Here is an 11,278-nt window from a genome sequence, read left to right as displayed (position 1 = left end):
CCCCTCCTTCCCCGCCCCATATCTCTGACCCCGCTGACAAGCAGAAGTCCTACCCAGTAACCCTTCAGACATGGGAGTCAGTCTTGTGATGTTTCTCATGTGTGAGCCTGATGGCCACTCGCATGATGTGAACACCCCATGGTGACCAGGGTTCCTTATTGATTCATTCAAAATGTCATGTGCAAAGGCCATTGTCATTGTCTGTTCCATTTTGGAACTGTATTCTCCCAATGCAGGTATGCTCTTATCATGACAAATCATGATCAAACATGTCAGAAAGCAGGGCTGTGGACATTCCAATCCCTTTCAGATGCTAACCATATGATATGGTTGACTTGGACACCATTCTATAAATGCACAAGCAGTTAAAATACATTCTGTGTATGTGTGGTGACTGCCGTTAGAGTGGAAGCCTATATTGCGCAATGCCAGTTCAAATCAATTTTTATTTGTCACTATTTTCTATTGTGGCTAATGCTTTCTCCATTTGCTCCACTCACGTCTCCAAATTAATTAAAAGGTTAATCCATCTCCTCGCTGCCAAAAAGTGAGGTAATAGTTCTGAAATGAGAGAAACAGGCACACATGTAAGGGTGTTCACGCACAATAACTCCACATCATAATATTTCTTATTTTGCCTAGCTATATACCTATCAGCATTACAGGTATTTATGTACCACTAATAACTCCATCAGGCATTATTAGCAAGGCATTACAAGTTGAGGACAGATGATGACAGATTACATCCAGTAATGCCATAAGGATGTTATGGTCAATAATAGCCAATAATAGCAAGTATAGTCACTTACTAGGAGAGCAGTGATGCGCTTGGCCATTTTTCATAATAAATGTATTGTTCGCTGCTGCCATATGGGAGCTTTTGTATGCACACCTACATGACAGAGCAGATTGAGAACCTTGTATTCTAGCCATGTAAGATGACCACGACGACGCTTTAAACGTTATAATGAAAAAGGTCTGAACTCACTAAAAAACGTTCCATCTCTGAGGAGCACATCTCATGCGATCTGATATCCTGCTTCTCTATCAATAAATGCACATTTTCATCAGGGCATTAAGCATTAAGTCATGGATTCCCTGTGTCCAGCACCCAAGGAAATACATCACATCTGTCTTCCATTTTCATGACCTACTTCATCACGTTACGATATTGCCTTTTGCATCCAGAGGAGTCCGAGCTGGAAGAGAGGGGCTTACCATTTCCTTATGAGGGTATTTTTCTTATTATGTTGTTATATGGCAAATCTGCCAGCTGTTATCAAGCAAATATTTTGCGGAATGCGCCGGTGACCTATCGGGGCTTTGATCTGAGCGGCATGGGCCAGCCGCTCGGAGCGAACATGCAGAGTCTTTAGAACGGATCGCTGTGCGTGACGCATGGAAGTCTTTCCCTCTGGACCCAATAGCCATTGTTATTGCTTAACAGAAGAAGCATTAGAACGAGGATTAGGCACGAAATGCTTGACTCAACAATAAGGTATCTACCTCTCCAAGACACTGCTTCATATTATTGAAGTGTCTTTTTTAGCTTCAGGAAATTGCATTTCTTTTTGCATTTCTGTGGAAATACTCCTCTCAATGCTCTCTGTTCCACAGGTAGCAGAGGTACATTATCAGTTGAGAAAACAATTTCAGGCCCTGGGGATCAAAGATGCTGGAATGATGGTAGGCCCTCTCTTCCTCTTCTTTGTAGACAGTGTCTGAGCTAGGGTTGCAAAATTCTATGAACTTTCAATACATTTCCTGGTTTTCCAGAAATCCTGGTTTTTGCAACCATAGACTGACTCAGAACTAACTCAGTACAAGGAAACCAACAGAGAAAACCATGCGTTTTGAATGATTAATCCATTCCATAAATAGTAGGTATTGTCCTAAATGCTTGTGAAGATAGTCTTTACTGAAGTCACATGAATCTGTGGATTAATACCAAACACTGCGGCAAATGTACCTATAGCTAAATGTAGTCTACTTTTGAAATTTCACAGATCAACATCTGCCTAAATACTTCCCCTATGTCAAATACATAATCTTAGCCGAGAGTAGAGGACGACTAAGTCTTTCCGTAGTAGGGCCTGCAGAATCATCTCTGACATGCTATATTGTATGTTTTTTTTAAATTTAACATTTTAATTTAACCTTTATTTAACTAGGCAAGTCAGTTAAGAACAAATTCTTATTTACAATGACGGCCTCCCCCGGACGACACTGGGCCAATTGTGCGCTGCCCTATGGGACTCCCAATCACGACTGGTTGTGATACAGCCTGGAATCGAACCAGGGTCTGTAGTGACGCCTCTGGGACTGAGATGTAGTGCCTTAGACCACTCGGGAGTGAACTTGGGCGGCCCGTTGCTATAGAAACGATCAGAAACTAAAAGTGACACCACAGGTCTTTACAGATACAACAACGAGAGAGATGAGAGAGGTATCTTGTCTTTACAGATACAACAATGAGAGAGATGAGAGAGGTATCTTGTCTTTACAGATAAAACAATGAGAGCGATGAGAGAGGTATCTTCTCTTTACAGATACAACAATGAGAGAGATGAGAGAGGTATCTTGTCTTTACAGATACAACAACGAGAGAGATGAGAGGTATCTTGTCTTTACAGATAAAACAATGAGAGAGGTATCTTGTCTTTACAGATACAACAATGAGAGAGATGAGAGAGGTATCTTGTCTTTACAGATAAAACAATGAGAGAGATGAGAGAGGTATCTTGTCTTTACAGATACAACAATGAGAGAGATGAGAGAGGTATCTTGTCTTTACAGATACAACAATGAGAGCGATGAGAGAGGTATCTTGTCTTTACAGATAAAACAATGAGAGAGATGAGAGAGGTATCTTGTCTTTACAGATACAACAATGAGAGCGATGAGAGAGGTATCTTGTCTTTACAGATACAACAATGAGAGCGATGAGAGAGGTATCTTGTCTTTACAGATAAAACAATGAGAGAGATGAGAGAGGTATCTTGTCTTTACAGATACAACAATGAGAGCGATGAGAGAGGTATCTTGTCTTTACAGATACAACAATGAGAGCGATGAGAGAGGTATCTTGTCTTTACAGATACAACAATGAGAGCGATGAGAGAGGTATCTTGTCTTTACAGATACAACAATGAGAGCGATGAGAGAGGTATCTTGTCTTTACAGATACAACAACGAGAGATATGAGAGAGGTATATTGTCTTTACAGATAAAACAATGAGAGAGATGAGAGAGGTATCTTGTCTTTACAGATACAACAATGAGAGCGATGAGAGAGGTATCTTGTCTTTACAGATACAACAATGAGAGCGATGAGAGAGGTTTCTTGTCTTTACAGATACAACAACGAGAGAGATGAGAGAGGTATCTTGTCTTTACAGATAAAACAATGAGAGAGGTATCTTGTCTTTACAGATACAACAACGAGAGAGATGAGAGAGGTATCTTGTCTTTACAGATAAAACAATGAGAGAGGTATCTTGTCTTTACAGATAAAACAATGAGAGAGATGAGAGAGGTATCTTGTCTTTACAGATACAACAATGAGAGAGATGAGAGAGGTATCTTGTCTTTACAGATACAACAATGAGAGAGATGAGAGAGGTATCATGATTTTACAGATACAACAATGAGAGCGATGAGAGAGGTATCTTGTCTTTACAGATACAACAATGAGAGAGATGAGAGAGGTATCATGATTTTACAGATACAACAATGAGAGAGATATCTTGTCTTTACAGATACAACAATGAGAGAGATGAGAGAGGTATCATGATTTTACAGATACAACAATGAGAGCGATGAGAGAGGTATCTTGTCTTTACAGATACAACAATGAGAGAGATGAGAGAGGTATCTTGTCTTTATAGATACAACAATGAGAGAGATGAGAGAGGTATCTTGTCTTTACAGATACAACAATGAGAGAGATGAGAGAGGTATCTTGTCTTTACAGATACAACAATGAGAGAGATGAGAGAGGTATCTTGTCTTTACAGATACAACAATGAGAGAGATGAGAGGTATCTTGTCTTTACAGATAAAACAATGAGAGAGATGAGAGCGGTATCTTGTCTTTACAGATACAACAATGAGAGAGATGAGAGGTATCTTGTCTTTACAGATAAAACAATGAGAGCGATGAGAGAGGTATCTTGTCTTTACAGATACAACAATGAGAGCGATGAGAGAGGTATCTTGTCTTTACAGATACAACAATGAGAGAGATGAGAGAGGTATCTTGTCTTTACAGATAAAACAATGAGAGAGGTATCTTGTCTTTACAGATACAACAATGAGAGAGATGAGAGAGGTATCTTGTCTTTACAGATACAACAATGAGAGAGATGAGAGAGGTATCTTGTCTTTACAGATACAACAATGAGAGCGATGAGAGAGGTATCTTGTCTTTACAGATACAACAATGAGAGCGATGAGAGAGGTTTCTTGTCTTTACAGATACAACAACGAGAGAGATGAGAGAGGTATCTTGTCTTTACAGATAAAACAATGAGAGAGGTATCTTGTCTTTACAGATACAACAACGAGAGAGATGAGAGAGGTATCTTGTCTTTACAGATAAAACAATGAGAGAGGTATCTTGTCTTTACAGATAAAACAATGAGAGAGATGAGAGAGGTATCTTGTCTTTACAGATACAACAATGAGAGAGATGAGAGAGGTATCTTGTCTTTACAGATACAACAATGAGAGACATGAGAGAGGTATCATGATTTTACAGATACAACAATGAGAGCGATGAGAGAGGTATCTTGTCTTTACAGATACAACAATGAGAGAGATGAGAGAGGTATCATGATTTTACAGATACAACAATGAGAGAGATGAGAGAGGTATCTTGTCTTTACAGATACAACAATGAGAGAGATGAGAGAGGTATCATGATTTTACAGATACAACAATGAGAGCGATAAGAGAGGTATCTTGTCTTTACAGATACAACAATGAGAGAGATGAGAGAGGTATCTTGTCTTTATAGATACAACAATGAGAGAAATGAGAGAGGAATCTTGTCTTTACAGATACAACAATGAGAGAGATGAGAGAGGTATCTTGTCTTTACAGATACAACAATGAGAGAGATGAGAGGTATCTTGTCTTTACAGATAAAACAATGAGAGATGAGAGCGGTATCTTGTCTTTACAGATACAACAATGAGAGAGATGAGAGGTATCTTGTCTTTACAGATAAAACAATGAGAGCGATGAGAGAGGTATATTGTTTTTACAGATACAACAATGAGAGCGATGAGAGAGGTATCTTGTCTTTACAGATACAACAATGAGAGAGATGAGAGGTATCTTGTCTTTACAGATAAAACAATGAGAGAGGTATCTTGTCTTTACAGATACAACAATGAGAGCGATGAGAGAGGTATCTTGTCTTTACAGATACAACAATGAGAGCGATGAGAGAGGTATCTTGTCTTTACAGATACAACAATGAGAGAGATGAGAGAGGTATCTTGTCTTTACAGATAAAACAATGAGAGCGATGAGAGAGGTATCTTGTCTTTACAGATACAACAATGACAGAGATGAGAGAGGTATCTTGTCTTTACAGATACAACAATGAGAGCGATGAGAGAGGTATCTTGTCTTTACAGATACAACAATGAGAGAGATGAGAGAGGTATCTTGTCTTTATAGATACAACAATGAGAGAGATGAGAGAGGTATCTTGTCTTTACAGATACAACAATGAGAGAGGTATCTTGTCTTTACAGATACAACAATGAGAGAGGTATCTTGTCTTTACAGATACAACAATGAGAGAGGTATCTTGTCTTTACAGATACAACAATGAGAGAGATGAGAGAGGTATCTTGTCTTTACAGATACAACAATGAGAGAGATGAGAGAGGTATCTTGTCTTTACAGATACAACAATGAGAGAGATGAGAGAGGTATCTTGTCTTTACAGATACAACAATGAGAGAGATGAGAGAGGTATCTTGTCTTTACAGATAAAACAATGAGAGAGGTATCTTGTCTTTACAGATACAACAATGAGAGAGATGAGAGGTATCTTGTCTTTACAGATAAAACAATTGTAACGACTCTCCTCTTCGTCTGATGATGAGAAATAGGAATCATCGGACCAACACGCAGCGTGGTAAGTGCTCATAGTAAATTTAATTAAATAAACTGAACACTGAATGACAAAAAAACAACAAAGAGAGTGAACGACACGAATCAGTCCTGTAAGGTGAAAAAACACAAAACAGGAAACAACTACCCACAAACACAGGTGGGAACAGGCTACCTAAGTATGGTTCTCAATCAGAGACAACGATTGACAGCTGCCTCTGATTGGGAACCATACCAGGCCAAACACATAGAAAAGGACAACATAGAACAAAACATAGAATGCCCACCCCAACTCACGCCCTGACCAAACCAAAATAGAGACATAAAAATTATCTCTAATGTCAGGGCGTGACAACAATGAGAGAGATGAGAGAGGTATCTTGTCTTTACAGATACAACAATGAGAGAGATGAGAGAGGTATCTTGTCTTTACAGATACAACAATGAGAGAGATGAGAGAGGTATCTTGTCTATTGTGAAGTAGCACTCTTAGTGGTGGAGGTTTCCGTGATGAGGCAGTAAGATGGTAACGGTGCAATGCTCAAGGTGAGGCGTTTAAGTTTCAAGTTTTATTGTCATGTGCACAAGTATAGTGAAATGTCTTTCTTGCTTTTCCAACAGTTCAGTAATCAATATCAGTAGTACTATAAAATAAAATTAAGTAAAGTAGAACAAAAACACACCAGAAAGTAAGTAAGCTATATACGGGGTCAGTAAGCTATATACGGGGTCAGTTCCAGGGTCAGTAAGCTATATACGGGGTCAGTAAGCTATATACGGGGTCAGTTCCAGGGTCAGTAAGCTATATACGGGGTCAGTAAGCTATATACGGGGTCAGTTCCAGGGTCAGTAAGCTATATACGGGGTCAGTTCCAGGGTCAGTAAGCTATATACGGGGTCAGTTCCAGGGTCAGTGCCAATACCATTTTTACAATGTGCAGGGATACTGGAGTGGTAGAGGTAGATATGTATGGGGGTAAAGTGACTAGGCATCAGGATATATGATAAACAGAGTAGCAGCAGCGTATATGATGATTGTATGTGAGTGTGTGTGCAGAGTCACTATGAATGTGGGTGCATGTAATGTGTGTGTGAGCAAATTAAGTGTGTGTGTGTGTGTGTGTGTGTGTGTGTGTGTGTGTGTGTGTGTGTGTGTGTGTGTGTGTGTGTGTGTGTGTGTGTGTGTGTGTGTGTGTGTGTGTGTGTGTGTGTGTGTGTGTGTGTTGGAGTGTCAGTGTCAGTGTCAGTGTGAGTGAGTTAGTGTGTAGAGTCCTGTGAGTATGCATAGAGTCAGTGCAAAAATAAAAGGGTCAATGCAAAGTCTGTGTAGCCATTTCGTTAGCTATTTAGCAGTCTTATGGCTTGGGGATAGAAGCTGTTCAGGAGCATGTTGGTGTCAGACTTGTTGCTCTGGTACCTCGTGCCGTGTAGAAGCAGAGAGAACAGTCTATGGCTTGGGTGGCTATAGTCTTTAACAATTTTCCGGGCCTTCCTTTCTCGGCCCCAGTGATGTACTGGGCTGTTCGCACCACCCTCTGTAGCGCGTGCGATCGAGAGCGGTTCAGTTGCAATACCAAGCAGTGATACAGCCAGTCAAAATGTTCTCAATGGTGCAACTTTTTGAGGATTTGAGGGCTCATGCCAAAATCTTTTCAACCTCAGTGAAGTAGGGAAATAAGCTGTAGCAAACTTAATTACAATATAAATATAGAAAACAATAAACAGTACGATGAACAGAACGGAACATAAACTGGACAGAAAACAACATAATAAGTAAAGAAGTGTAAACCAAGACTTAAACCAAGGGGACATGTTGCTACATAGCTCTTTCTTATCAGGCATTATTGAGGCCTGGGTTTAAGTCTTGGTTTAGACTTCTTGCTGAGCAGGGGAACACAACTATGTACTTGAGCATTACTGGGGAGCTTTTTGACCAGACCACTACTGTCCGCTCATTATAAACCCAGAGGTTTAGATGGCAAATTGGCTTGCATTAGCCTACATAGCCTATAGTAGGCCTAGGTCTGAACCTGAATCCTGCATAGATAAACAGCTTGCTTGTCTTTGTGGCACCGTGTTAACAAACATTGTCTCATTAGTTCACAACAGGAGGTCCAACATGTGTGAGTGACAGTGAATCAAACAAAATAATTGCATTCCTGCTGTTTTGTCACCTGCTGAGATGCATAAACAGACTTCGTTATATGACTGACCTTCATTCTGAACTTAGTCTTCTATGAATAAATGTGAAAGTATATCCCGGTTAGCCACACATTTGTACAATAGTCACTGTACCAGACCAAACTCCTGAATAAAGGAGGATTATTAAGGAAATATTGAATGTTAGTTTTTTCCTGTCTAATTTAGGAACCAGGGATATAACCAGGGATTTTACCAGATTGAACACCTTCATTATACCAGTCTGGGCAGTTAATAGGTTAATAGAATGCGTCAAACCCTACAAAAATGTCCATGAATTATAATCCACATAATTCACATCTCCTGTTGGTGCAGGATCATTTTCCTGATGTAGCAAACTGGCTCAAATGAATATCCCACATTTATAGTTCACATTGTTGTGCTATACATGTTGATTTCATTATAACACAAGGAAAAAAAATTATCACTTGTTCTCATTACAAAACACAATCCTAACTTTCAGTTTTTCCTTTTAAATGTAGTTGCAAAAATTTCTGAACAACTTTTTTCACGTTGCCATTATGGGGTATTGTGTGTACATTGCTGAGGAACACAATTCATTTAATCAATTTTAGAATAAGGCTGTAACGTAACAAAATGTGGAAAAAGTCAAGGGGTCTGAATACTTTTCGAAGGCATTCATGTGAAACGTTGAGAGATATGTCAACACTAAGCTGTAGAAAAATAGAGATTGGGGATTTTTGATCCTGCGGTTAAACCAAGGCAATCTTAGTGATTCATCACTGTTGCAGAGGAAATGTGCTTCGTAATTCCAATAAAAGCCAGCGATTTCTGATAATATTCACAGCAAATGTTACTTTTCTAATACATAAAGCAAACACAACTGACACTGTTATCATGGAAAAATATTTCACTCATCTCCTCTGCCAGCATCCTTGTATCACTTCATAACTTCTTTAACAAGACACTGCTTAAGACCCCAGTAAAGAGTAAACATATTTCTCCTCCTCCCCACTCATGACTCCTTTATGTAGGAGAGGTAGAGCCCACTCAAATGACAATGCATTTATCAACATGGCACATGGTTATGCTTTCAGTAATTCATTTATGTTTCAACATGTAGACAAGTGGCGGTGTAATATAATACCCCACTGATGTGACTGTGTGATAAAAGTAATGAGGTGTGTGTGTGTGTGTGTGTGTGTGTGTGTGTGTGTGTGTGTGTGTGTGTGTGTGTGTGTGTGTGTGTGTGTGTGTGTGTGTGTGTGTGTGTGCGTGCGTGCGTGCGTGCGTGCGTGCGTGCGTGCGTGCGTGCGTGCGTGCGTGCGTGCGTGCGTGCGTGTGTCAGTCACTGATACTGCCCAGGGAATGAAATTACATTGGGTGGTCCTCCATTATCCTTGGTGAAAAGTTTCCTCTGCATTTCCTCATGGCATTGTCTTCTTGTATCAACCCTGGTGTGTTCCATTTTTACCTTGGAACACTCACTGCTACATTGAAAACAGTGAAACCTATTCAAACATGTTCTATTTCCGTTTTCTATATTTGGTCAAGAAAAAGGAAGGTCATTATCAACAGAATCCTTTTAACTTGCACAGTTGATATCCTGATTGAGAAAAGAGATCATACTGAGAGAGAGTTTTTGTTGTAATTTTTCTCCCCAGATTCATGAATACAATCTTGTTTCATCGCTGCAACTCCCTAACGGGCTCAGGAGAGGCGAAGGTCGTGTCATGAGTCCTCCGAAACATGACCCACCAAACCGCGCTTCTTAACACCCACTCGCTTAACCTGAAAGCACCAATGTGTCGGAGGAAACACTGTTCAACTGACGTCCGAAGTCAGCCTGCAGGCGCCTGGCCCGCCTCAAGGAGTCGCTAGAGCAAAGTAAAGCCCCCCCCGAGCCAAACCCTCCCCTAATCCGGACAATGCTGGGCTAGTTGTGCACCGCCCAATAATAACACAGCTTGGGATCGAACCCCAGTGACGCTGCAATATTGCGATGCAGTGCCTTAGACTGCTGCGCCACTCAGGTTACACGTTACACTCTACCACTACAGTCAACCTCAGGGTAACCTCTGTGGAGCCTGGCCTGGCCTCAGATCACCTCTAATGCTTTATTCTCCCAGTGCCCCGGGCCCAGCCTGCCATGGCAAACAGTGCGTGTGAAACGAGGAGCCAGTGATAGAACCCAGAACCGTGTCGTGTCAAAATGGCAGCTTTCGAGGATTTAAGGAGCACTGTTACAGCCAAGGCCCATGGGCCTCATAAACTCCCTATCATTTGGCAGCATCCGAATGACCAAGTCCTTTGCTCAGGAAATGACCGTTTTTCTCTCTCGGGGAGGACAGTTTGTCTTCTGCCAGTCCTCACTCCTCACCAGTCTGGTGCCATGGGTAGCCATTCCCATAGTGTTCCCAGCCTGTGTTGAGTCTATCTATGCATTCTATACATTACTGTATACTGTGAGAGCAGCAGGTGTGGCCAGAGTGCGGGGTCGGGATTGATTAGTTCCAGGGAGGGAGACGGATGTGAAGGATCCAGCAGGGTATGTCAAAACGAGAGGCACTCCTCCAGATTCCTAGACAGCTGGAGTTCCATTCAAGATGAGGGAATATGGAGCGGGGAATATGGGAGGTGGGGAGCTATCCATGGGACAGCAATAGTTTTTGCCCAGCAGGAGACAGACGCTCCATACACAATAATAATGGGCTATTAAGCATCTGGGCTACATCTGGGCAGGTTTCCCACTTGTCAGTCCCTCTCTCAGGGCAGGGGTGACTGTGGTCAGTGGGCTTCTATCCACTACTACTTACAGGTGGATTAGGGAAGAACATCTGTGGCTATGGAGCATGTCTGTGATGACAGAAATAGAGCATGAACACTACATATGGAGAGCTGCATTAGAGAAAATGTAGTCCAAGCTATCTTTAGTCTTCCCAATAGCCAGATCATTAATGTACATTTTCATAGCTGCATGACTGTCAAA

Source organism: Salvelinus alpinus, chromosome 9, assembly GCF_045679555.1.
Source record: "Salvelinus alpinus chromosome 9, SLU_Salpinus.1, whole genome shotgun sequence".
In the NCBI taxonomy this organism is placed as follows: Eukaryota; Metazoa; Chordata; class Actinopteri; order Salmoniformes; family Salmonidae; genus Salvelinus; species Salvelinus alpinus.
The sequence above is the reverse complement of the archived record's forward strand: the minus strand, read 5'-3'. Positions refer to the sequence as shown.